Here is a 12,838-nt window from a genome sequence, read left to right as displayed (position 1 = left end):
TAGCAAAATGAAAAGAAGCAACATTAAAACACAGCTTAGGGGTTGAAGGTAGAAAAGTGCTGAAAACTTTGCCAGGTGTTAAATATGCAGAGCAAGTTAGGGATGAAAATTCAGATATGGAGGATGAATTAGATGATGAGTATGAAAATGCAATGAAAGATTTAGAAGAACATTTTGGTCGAAAAGTGAGTGTGGTGGTGGAAAGACATACATTGTTTTCACGGGCACAGAGCTTGAATGAATCAGTACATCAATATGTGGCTGTATTATGCAATATAGCTGTCATATGTAAGTTTAAAAGCTCACAAGATGAAATAATACAGGATCAATTTATTAATCGGACGAGTAACTTCAAAAAAGTTATTAGGCAAGAAAGAACCAACATTAGAAAAAGCCATTAATGCGGCCAAGAGAGTGGAGAGCATGTCGAAGTATGTTGAGGAATTGAAATCTTATGAGAGTGTATACAAGATAAAAGAGATGGAAAACAAGAATAGATTCAAAGAAGAAGGGAAAAAACAAGTTTTTAATGACAATTTGAAAAAAGTGTGTTTTCACTGTGGCAGTGTTGGCATCGGCAGGTAATTGTCCAGCAATAAAAGTAAAATGTCACAAATGTAAAAAAATAGGTCACTTTGCTAGAGTTCGTAAAGCAGTAAAGTGAATTGTGTGAATGTGAGTGATCAAGAAAAAGTTAAAAATATACATTTGGAAAAATGTTCAGATGTGAAAGTTCTGATAGTACAAGAGGTAGGGGATGTATTAAATTTGAAATGATCAAATGTAGAATATCAACCTCCAAAATGTCAAGTAAATATTTGTGGAAAGGAGATATGTACGTGGGTAGATTCTTGTTCTCCTTAAACGTTAATCAGCAAAGAGGAATGGGACTAATTGGGATGCATGAAGCTACGTGAACCACATATTCAAACAGAAGGGTATGGTGATGGCAAAATATCAATTATAGGTTGTTTTAAAAACAAATCATCATTCAAAAAATAGAGGTCCAATGTGTGTGATATGTGTGGTGGAAAAAGAAGGTTGTTGTTAGGATGGAGGGATCAACGTGCCTTAGGTACAAAATTAGATCCTAATGAGGAAGACCAAGTGTTAGTAACAGGTGCTGATGAGGATGCTACAAAGTCACATTAATTTCCTAGACTGTGTGCAAAAAATTATATTGAAGGAAAAAGTTACAATAGAAATTCACAAGGTGAGGAATGCACCTTTGATTTTAAGGGATTCTTTGAAAGAAGAATTAGAAAGTTTATGCAAAAATAATATAATTGAACCTATAGAATCATCAGATTGGTAAAGTCCAATTGTTATAGTACAAAAACCTAATGGTAAAATCAGGTTGTGTGTAGACTTGAGAGACTTAAATATTTGTATATGGGTTGATCGCCATCCTTTACCTAATATAGGAGAATTGTTGTCAGGTGTACCTGAAGGACATTTATTTTTCAACTATTGATTTGTCCATCGCATATCATTAGATTTTGTGGCATAAAAGTTCTGGCCATTTAACTTTGTTTGTCACATTTGATGGGCCTTTCGTTTTAAAAGGATGTCATTCTGATTAGCATCTGCTTTGGCTTTTTTTTTCAACAAGTAATGCAAAATTTGCTTAGAGGTTTCAAACAAGTAAGATTCTTTCAGGATGATGTATTAGTATAGTGTACAGACAAACAAGTTTTACGAAAAATGTTATCTAAACTAAATTAAGCTGGACTAATAGTTGAGCTAAGCAAATGTAGATTTGCAGTTTAAGAGGTGGAATATTAAGGTCACCCACTATCAAAACAGGGAATCAAACCTAAGTGTAAATTAGTAGAAGCTATAGAAAAGGCCCCAAATCTCTGAGATAAAGAACAATTACGACCATTTTTAGGATTGGCGGATTTCTATGTAAAATTTGTTGAACATTTCACAGATAAAGTGAAACTGATGAGGAAATTAATGAGAAAAGGGTGTAAATTTGAATGGTCAATAAAATGTCAAAATGCTTTTAATGAAATCAAGAATTGCATCATTTATGCAGTAGCTTTATCACCATATAATCCACTTTAAAATCAATTATTGTAACTGATGCCAGTATGCATGGATTAGGTGCTGTAGTCATGCAAAGAAAGAAAATGGGCCTGAAAGAGTAATTGCATTTGCATTAAGAACGCTGAAGGGTGCAGAATTAAATTATTCTTCTATTGAGAAAGAAACTATGGCATGTTGGTGGGGCATACAACATTTTAGAAATTGTGTATGGGGCACGGATATTGAATTATAGACTGACCACAAACCTTTAATTGATGTATTTACAACTAAGGATGCAGGAAGGGCTACTCCATGTATTGCAAAATGGTTATTCAGATTACAAGAATACATGTTCATGGTGAAATATGTACCTAGAGTAAAGCATGTAAATACTGAGTTTTTATCATGTTTTCCTATACAAGGAGAGTGTTATGAAATGGAAGAGGTTTTTTTTGTAGCAGATGTAGAGAATGCAAGCCTTAAGGCAATTTCAGAACAGCAATGGAAGTCCAAAGTAGAGAAAGATGAAATATGTCAGAAAATAATGGGTCATCTACCAAATGCTTGGAAATGCAATTGGACCAAAATGGATGAAATAGCTGATTACAAGTATGTATGATCAGAATTATCATGTATTAATGGAATATTAAGACAAGGTGACAGATTGGTTGTCCCCAATAGTTTGCGACTCAAATTACTTCCCGCTTTACATGAAGGGCATGGGGGAATATCAGCTATAAAGCGTAAAGTAGAATTCGATTTTTGGTGGCCAGGGTTAGACCATAAAGTGTAAAGATTTGTAAGAGGATGTATGGCATGTGCATGTAGTGACAAATCTCATGCTACAAAGGGGACACCAGTGATAGCTATGGAATATCCGGAACCAGCACGGAAAAGAGTGGGAATTGATGTGTGTGGTCTATTTGAGATATTAGGAACAGACAAGAGATGTCCCGTTGTATTAATGGATCATTATTCCAAGTGGCTGGAAATTACTTTTGTGAGGGAGGTGAAAGCTAGGGCAGGCATAGAATTTTGTAAAGAAATACTTAGAAGAGAAGGGTCCTGAGGATTTAATTTCTGATAATGGACCCTAATTTGCAGCAAAGGAATTTGAGGAATTTTTAGAGCAAAGTGGAATTTTTCATAAAAGAACAGCTGTGTATCATCCCTGTGAAAATGGTTTAGTTGAAAGATTTAATTGAGTAGTAGGAGAAAATATACAATTATCTATGCAAAGTAGATTGGATTGGAAAGAAGCGATAAAGCAAATGGTATGAAATTATCGTACAACTCAATACTCTTTAACAGGTGAAACAACATTTGGTGTTGAGAGGTAGAAAAGCTAGCACTGTAGTTGTGCCAGCTTGTTGGGTGAACAAAAATAAGATTGTTACAGTTGATAAAGAGATTATGAGGGAGTGTGCAGATAGGAACAAGTACTGTTCAAAAGGGAATGATTGTGTGGAAAGTGGGAATATGAAATTCAAAGTTGGTGATTTGGTAAAAGTAAGGACATTTCAGGCCTATAAAAAGGGTGAATCAAAATGTTCAGAACCAAGGAAAATTCAATATGTTATGAGATTTTCTGATTTGTTTGATGATGGCAAAAGTTGGAATTTAAGAAATATGGTAAAGTGTAGTAATACAGAGGTAACTCAGTATTTAAAAGGAAAACAAAAAGATGTTTAAATGCATGAGCCGGAAATGGAACATGCAAGCAGAGAACCCAGAGAGTGCAGAAGAGTACAATATGAAATGAGAACTATACGTAGAAGCAATTGTCAGAGAATAATTCTTAGGAAATTTAAGGATTATATTTAAATATTTATTGTTATTTATATATATATATTCCTTCTGTCCAGAATACATCAGTATTCCTCCCGGATCCAGTATTTTCCTTCCGGACGGTGTCCATCTGGTCTCTCTGATACCAAACATGGCAAGGTTGTAATTTTTCATCTCCACTGTCACTTGAGCTGTCTTGCCTGTCTTGTGAATTGTCCATCTGTTCCCTGTCCAGGTGGTGATGGTCTTAGTTGAAATCATGTGGATCCGCATTGTAGCTCCAAAGGATCTCTGGCTTTCACCACAAGGCATTATAGTTCTCTGTGAGGGAAATTTTGGTTGACGTTTCTACAGCTAGGTTTTTTTTACATGGAGAGGTAGCTAGCCCTATACATGACCCTCCACCTTTAACTGTTGGGCTTGGGACCGCTTATGGCAGTTTTATTTCTCTGTGCTACTGGCTTCTTCCAGGTCACAGTTAACGATTCCATATGGAATGTTGCATCTAACTTTTTCAACTGTTCTCAGCCTGGACCTGGATGTTATACTCAGACCTAGCAAAGACTACATCCAATTTATAAATGCCGAGTTCTATGGATTGGCAGGCTTACACATGTTGCTGGTGACATATGTGGAGCCCATTTATTCAATGGTGGCAATGCCAAAGAATATTCGCACATCTGTAAGAAGCCTAAGTTACAGTCGCATGTATAACATTTTTTGAGACATTAAGGCCCATATTTATACTTTTTTGGCGCCACATTTGCGCCACTTTCTGACGCAAAAGTGGCGCAAACTTACTTACAAATTACATTTGTATTTTGTACGTTTGCACCACTTTTGCGAAAAAAATTACGCAATTGCACCGCTAACGAAGTATAAATATGGGCCTAAATGTAACAGGTAAAAATCCGGTGAGACCACCTTGCCACAAGGTGAAAGCACCAGGTCTGGAGAACCACAGGGGGGAATATTGAATCAGAAAACCAGAACACAGCGGGAGTAACATATAAAGTCCACTCAAACAATTGATCCAAGGTAAGTAGAGGTGCTGGTTTGTTCCACAGATAGTTGAAACAGGGAAGTCCACAGCAATACCGCAGCCAACGTGTGTTTCGTCCTCTGGTCTTTATCAAGGCTGCAAATGACACTTACTTGAAAATTAAATGAAAAAAACATAACTCATGTAATTCAAATAAAGGTACACATTAAATCCTTTGTGTTCAAAGCCGTGATGTATGGTAGCCGATATTTGTCAAGCCAGTTGAGACAATCTTGTAAGTGTGAATTACAGTAATCACAACTAATCCTAAAATTGAAAATGCCCACACATAGTGAATACTGAATGTCATAGAAAATCATGATGGCAGTTTGTGTACCATAAGATGTGAAAAAAGTGACAAAAATTCAGGAAACATTAGTAGACGTGCAGTGGGTGGCCAAACCAACAGAATGAATAAAGTTGTGATACCAAATGCATAATCAGACCGTATACTGTGATCAGACAAACAGAAACCCAGTCCCGGCAAACACAAAAAGAAAAGAGGTAAAAAGTCCAATAATTTACTTTTTATTTTATTTTTTAATTACTCTGTAAGTTCTATTGGAATTAAAATTAATTCAAAAACAAGGCTGAGAGTAAAAGAAGAATATGTGTCAGTAGGGTGGATCTCAGGTGGCCTGGCCACCCCTATAGACCAATAGTGGTAGTGAGAGGGACAGAGATTGTATACCACCTGTGGTTGTAAACCAATGTAACAGCATAGTACTTCTATGTGGGTGGTACATGGTATGCCAAAGTTGTAAGGCCATGATGAGCCTAAGGAAAGTAAAACTGAAGGTGAGTGTCTGTATTGGAAAGCATGGCAATGTATTACAGACATAATCGGGAAGGGACCCCACCTAAATTGCATGCAGTCACGCGAAACATAAATCTGCTTGAGGGACATTGAATCGGCATCTTATACCGTCGTGATTTTAAAGAATGGATATAAAAAGAGGACTAGTGGGTGCCTCATTTGAAAGTGCAAAGAACGTGGCCATCTTGATATATAAGCTCATGAAACCAGTGACTATGTGAATTGAAACTAGTTGAAGTATTTATGTGAAGATATTAGGGACCCGACAGTAAAAATGAGATGTGATATAGAATTAAAAGAGCTTAATGTGAAAAACACAGTAAACAGTGAATATAACAGCATGAATAAGAAAGTAATGTACAGGAAAGTATAGTCATGACGTGTATGGGAACTTGACTATGCTAAGGACATTGACAAATTGGGTCTCCACTGGCGTCATGATGAGACAAATGGGAAAAACATATTCAGGGGAATGTATAGTCAGAAAGCGCATGGCAGGACGTGACATGAGTTAAGGCCACGAGGGAAAATATTTCAGCTGGCTGTCATGAAAGAACTAAAAGCCAGAACCAAGGCAGTTGGTAAGGTGAAGAATAAGAGAAGTGGAGAGAATAAATTACTAACCCAAAATGTGAATTGTATGGAATAGGTCATGTGATCAGCAAGTGGATAGGTGTTATTGTTGTTTTTTATAGCATGAAGGTGTTCTTGTATGCGTTCCTTCAGTGGTCTTATAGTGCTGCAGATGTAGATGTTGTATTGGCAAGTGATAGAGTATACAACAAACCTAGTATTACAAATAATGAACTTCTTAGTGTTGTATTGTTTGCTTTTGTTATACCAGAAAACATAAGTCTTATCTTGAGAAAATTGACATCTGTTGCAACTGCTACAAGAATAAAAACCCTTAGGTGGTGAAGGTAACAAGTGTGAGAGGCAGACTTATGGAAGCTGCGATACAATATATCACATAATGTCCTGGACCTATTGTGTATGATGGCGTTTGTTTTGCTAATTTCATGGTTAGTAGACTGTATGGAGTGATGAATCTCAACATACTGGGTCCCTTTCTTCTGATTTTGAAATTGTGAGACAACAGAGATTTGCGTTGGGAATTAAAAATGTTACTTTTGTCATTAGTGGGTGATCTATTAGTGTAGCCTCTTTTCCTGAATTTCGCCTTCATCTTACTCCATTCTGATAAGAAGTTTGTATTATTGCTACAGTTATGCCTCAACCTAGTAATTTCCCCAAAAGGTATTGCCCGGATTTGGGAGATGAGGTGTGCACTGATGGCATGCAGAATTGCATTGCATGCTTTGGTTTTCCTAAACAGTTGGAAGCAGATTCTGTTCCCTTCACTGTAGAGCGTGATGTCCAGAAAATCAATTTGTTGTCTATCAAAATGGTGTGAAAAGGAGATGTTGTATGTGTTAGTGTTAAGATGTTGTACAAACAGTGCCAATTGAGTTTCAATGCCAGACAAGACCATAAGAACATCATCAATATAGCAGGCTCAGTAAATGATAGGTTCAATAAGAGTTGCTGGGCAGTTGGACCATACATTACATTTCTCAAACCAACCCATGTATACAATTGCAAAAGATGGAGAGAATTTAGCCCCTGTGGCCACACCCTGTATTTGACTGTGACAGGTTTGCTGTCACATCCGGCCCCACTACGCGAGTGGGGCTGATAGACGAGTGCTCTGGGAGTGCTTCAAGAAGCGATCCCCGTTCTGGCATGCACGCCAACCCAGAAGAAGAGGGTTGTTGCGGCGCGCCAGGAGGGGAGGAAGGAGAAAGAAAGATGGCGGCGAGGGAAGAAGGTGAGGACGGAAGAACCGACAAGGAAGGAGCGGAGGCCGGGGATCGACGGAGGCAGCAGGGGTCGAGAGGGCAGAGGAAAGCGGCAAGGAATCCGTGGAGGCCGAAAGGGCTCAGGAAAGTGAATCCCCAGCTGAAGATGAGCAGACACCCAAGGACGCCAAAATCACTGCTAATGCAGGTATAGGCTTCCGTACAAAACTGCGAAACCGCGAGTGCTTATTTTGGAAGTGGAAAGTCTGTAGCCTCAGAGGATCTTGCAGTAATAAAATTCATCCAAGCAAGAGGCAACCAACACACAGACCCAACATTCACCATCTTCTCTTCACCAGATATCCCAAAGCGGATCATGAAAAGAAAGGACCTATTGAAAGCCTGGGGCATTGAGGTGCTCATCTACAAAGAAGAGCGCTATCCAACTCCACTGCTAGCCTCACAATCCCTGGGAAATCCCAAAGGTACATGATCAGTTTTGAAAGGAGTACATCAAGCCAGCAGGCCCATGAAGAAAAGTCCAGTGAGAAATGCCCACCTAAGCACCCGCTGACAGTCCAAATATGGAGAGAAGAAGGGAAGGAAAGAGTGGTTTTGGGTCAACAAATATATGCGGAAAGGGAATGGGCAGCGACTAATTTACCACCAAGACCGATGGGCAAAAATTGAATAGGTAAGGATCAACCTGCATACGGCATATTATCCATTTGCTCTTGAAACGTCGGTGGCCTACGGGCAAAACTGGAGGATCCTGCAGTAATTAATTTTTTCAGTACCTTCGACATTTTACTCCTACAGGAATCCTGGGCAATGGAATCAATACAGATAATCAGATTTTTGGAATATCTTAGCACAGCAACAAAACCCAATAGGCCCGGAAGGCCGAAGGGAGGCCTAGCCACCTACATTAGTACGAGCCTGTTGGTAAAAATCTCTGAGCATAAGGAGGAAGACTAACCCTTTCAATTACTCCGGCTGGACAGTTGGGGGAAAACTACACAGGAACCATTGATTCTGGTTAAAATATACATCAATCCAAAATATAAAAAAATTGAAGCAAACAATTTGCTAACGCAACTGTTAAGGATAAAAAGCACATTAAAATTGGCATTCTGGCTAATGTCGGGCGATTTCAATCTTGGCTTGTTCCACAACCCCAGTGAGGACCACATTCAAACAGTGGCAAGAATGCCCAACCAAACCATCCCAAACAAATGCAGGAAAGATAAAATAGGGGAGAGTTTAATACGCACCAGTGAATCAGTCGGCCTCTTCGTGCTAAACGGACGGAAGGGCCCCTATATTCCACCAGCATGGACAAGATTCTCTGGGAAATCAGTCTCCTATCTAGATTACACCCTGGTGTCCCCTGCTCTGTATAAGTTAGTAAACACCTTTACCATCATGAACCGCACGGAAAGTGATCATAAGCCACAGGTATTCGGGATCTGTGCATCACCACAAAATCCAGAGAAAACGGTAGTCCTAACCGGGACATTGGGCACCGAAAACCTAAACCGACTCAAATGGTCCTCTGACACCATTGAAAGCCAGGCAGATGAGGCCCTACAAAAGCTAGAGTCAAGGCCCACAAGAGGGGCAAAGCTGATAACAGTATGGAAGTCTTTTGCCACGACCTCGTAAAAAAAGATTCCTTAAAAAACACGAGAAAGGGAGCACCATTGAAACACCTCCAAAGTTCACTTGGAGACTGCTGTCAGTGCGTAAAAGGAAAGCAGCGGTAGGTAAACTGTTAAGGTCACTGCGTAAAAGTCCAGATAACGGATCAATATTGACCGTGTTGAGAGAGCAAAGGAAATGGTACAAAAAGGATCTATGGACCTTTAAAAAAGGCCTGTGGGCCAACTACACTTCGCGATCAAAACCTCCGACTCCAAAAGATTTTGGAAAATCATCAACACAATAGACAATGGCGCAAAAGCAGGCAATAATGCAAATATAGCAGAGGAAGTATGGGTATCCCATTTAAAGTCCCATCTAAAAGAACTGCCCATCGAAGAAGGCCCTCAAATGCAGGGGCATAAGATTGGCTGGGAATCCAATATCCCTGATCCTTTGAAATTCACGGCACCAGAACTGTTAAAAATCATTGGAAAGTCACGAACGGACTGCGCCCCCAGCCCTAATGGCTTACCCCAAGCATTATTCAAACAAGAAACGGAAAGGTGGGCCAATTTCCTGGCTGCAATGTTCGACGAGGTGCTCACAACAGGCAACGTCCCGGCATCTTGGAAAGGCTCAATAATCCACCCCATATATAAGTAACTACAGACTAATCAGCCTTTTAGACGTTGACCTCAAGTACTTTTCCTGCTGTGTGCTAACTCATCTGGAAGCCTGGATCACAGATAACGACCTTTTACCCCTTAACCAAACCGGCTTCACTAAGCACCAAGGAACATTAACAAACCTTATGGGGCTAGGTCTGATCATAAATAGAGCAAAAGCAAAAGGGACTCCAACCTATTTATGTTTTGTGGACTTTAAAGCTGCTTTTGACTGTGTCTCCCGTGGTAAATTGTGGGCTAAATTACTACTGTGGGGGCTGCCACATTTTATTTTAAACGCCATCAAAATGATATACTCTGATACTTGGGTGAAGGTGAGATTGGGGGAAGGCTGTCACCTATCCAGTGCAGTCAAAACAACAGTGGGTGTGAAGCAAGGCTGTGTATTGGCCCCAACACTGTTCAACCTGTTCATAGCAGATCTCCCCACTAAGTTAAATGGTCATTCCTCCCACTCTCCCTCACTGGGCAGTAAACAAATTTCCAATCTGCTATATGCAGACGACCTACTACTAATCAGCAATTCCAGAATAGGCATGCAGAAATTGTTAAAGGCATTAGAAGAATACACAGGATCTAATGATTTAGAAATCAATCATAAAAAGTCTAAAATGATTATCTTAAACCGCAGGCCAACCAGCCGAAGTAAATGGCATATGAATGGGAAAACCCTAGAGGAAGTAACATCATATAGATACCTAGGATTTGTGGTGGACGCCAGAGGTAATTACTCGCCACAAAAAGAAGCAATAAAAAGTAAGACGCAGGCTCTCACTTACGCCTTTTGTAAGCTAGCCAATTCAACCTGCGGTCAGGCTCTGAACTCATTAATAGCCGTAATGAGAGCAAAACTACTTCCAACTATCACCTATGGGACCGAAATAATGAGGGGGATGGAAGTAGGTTTACTGGATAAGCTTCTGTTAAAGACCTATAAGCGCGTTTTTCGGCTCCCTGGGCGGGCCTCGCCAGCCCAGGTCAGACTAGAATTCATGCTGGTCAAACAGTCATTAGCCCGACCCGCAGCATACATTAAATGCTGCTACAAACTTAGTCGTGCATTAAAAGGGTCCTTAGCCTATCTAGTCTGCCAGGAAATTATCCTAGAAAGAGGGAGCGGCAACTACATAAGGCATCTAGAAAAAAGTAAGAGTCTTTTTGACTTAGACGAGGTATGGGATAGGTCTCTACCCATCGCTGCATTCAATAAAGCCGTGAATAAAGCAAGCAAACTACAGAGCTGGCTAGAAGATAGGGACTTACTGACCAAAAGGGAGCATAGTTGGTTGGTCCTTATCTCCTACAAAATGTTTAAAGAATCACTACTTATGGCTGGCTCCTACTCACGGAAAATAAAGCATTCCTTTCCCAGACTTAGGCTGGGTAAAGTCCCAACACTAGGCCTCTTGCCAAAATGGAAGAAGGAGCGGCAAGTAGGCCCCCAGGAGTGCCGTCTCTGTCATCTAGCAGAAGAAAACTTGGTGCATGTGGTCTGCATGTATCCAGCGTTGGCGGTTGAATGAGACTCTTGCTGAAAAAAGAAATAAACAGCTTAAGAATTAGATCCTGCAGACAAGCATTAATTGCAGCTTTTAACCCCCGAAACACAATATTGAACATTAGGCTGGTTCAAGTTTTGGAAAATTTCTCTCTCAAAATCACAGCCTCTCAAAATAACCAGGCCATAGGGAGGGTAGAAACGATAGCAAAATCCCTATAGCCCACTTGGAATAAAAGAAAGGAAGGCTTCGAGGTAGTTGATTCGGGATGCTGAGCAGGTTGGTAATAAAGTCTGGTACTAACAATTAGACTTAAGTAGGGGCAAACATAATCAACAGAAGATCTCTTCCCAATTTGTCCACTTTTTTAAAAAAAAATGTCTCATTGGTCTATTTCTATTCTCTTCTACATTTCAATATGGAAGAAAATTTTCATACATAATTTCATTTAAACACAGGACCTTTTAAAGCTATATTTGCCTTATCTATACTAAGTTTGTTTTGTTGCCCTATCAATATTAATGTCATATAGCATTGGTAAGTTCTTTTTAAAGAAAAAAAATAATAATTTACGTGGAATGCAATTTTATATATATATATATATATATATATATATATATTTTTTTTTTTTTTTTTCATTAAGATCTGTAAATGCCTTATTGCACTATTATGGTTCTGTTAAACTTTTATGCGGAAATAAAAGTTTTATGGTTTTAATTAACTAATAATCTTATGTGTTATTCAATAAAAAAAAAAAATTGGAAGTGGAAAGTGGGAGGGTGCGGGGGGGAGCCTGAAAGAAATATAGCAAGAAGAGGGAAAACCTCAAAGTACTTGTGGAACCCTTCCCCTGCATGATAGGTCAGAAAAATAATAATGCTACTAGAAAAGAGAACAGAGGTGTGACAAGATAATCTCAATTTTTATTATTATTATTATTTTATTATTATTCTTTTCTCTACAACATATTACACACTGGAGCACTTGGGGCACATAAAATAAATGTCCACTAATATGCACTTTTAGGCACGGACCTCACGGGCCCCTACTTCTTCCTTTTTCCCTCCCCTTCCCACCAGGTGTGATTAGTCCACAACAATAGAAAATCTGTACTTACCTACTCCCTCCTATTTCTTTCTTTTCCCGCTTGTGTCCATCCTTCTGGGGAAGGTCACATCCGAAAACAGAGACATACCTACAAAGAAAAAAAAGAACAACAAGATCTCAATAAAAGGCCCAGAGAAAAGACTACGAGGAAAAGAAAAGAGAAGGAGAGAGAGAGAGACAAGAAAAGAAAAAGAAAACAAAAGTACTCAAATAGAAACATAATCAATAAAAGGATATTGATTTTTCAATTCTAATTATATACCACGTGAGCATAAGCCCTACACATACCCACAACATTGACAAAGTCATGTATCATCATGGATTAAAATGTTGTTGCCCAAAACTAGGTTTATCAGGTCTGTTAGCATTACTGTATGTTCATAATGGGTAGAATCTCTAGTATCCAGAAAATGCTGCACAGCTAA

This window comes from Pleurodeles waltl, chromosome 10, assembly GCF_031143425.1.
Source record: "Pleurodeles waltl isolate 20211129_DDA chromosome 10, aPleWal1.hap1.20221129, whole genome shotgun sequence".
In the NCBI taxonomy this organism is placed as follows: domain Eukaryota; kingdom Metazoa; phylum Chordata; class Amphibia; order Caudata; family Salamandridae; genus Pleurodeles; species Pleurodeles waltl.
This window is presented reverse-complemented; position numbering follows the sequence as displayed.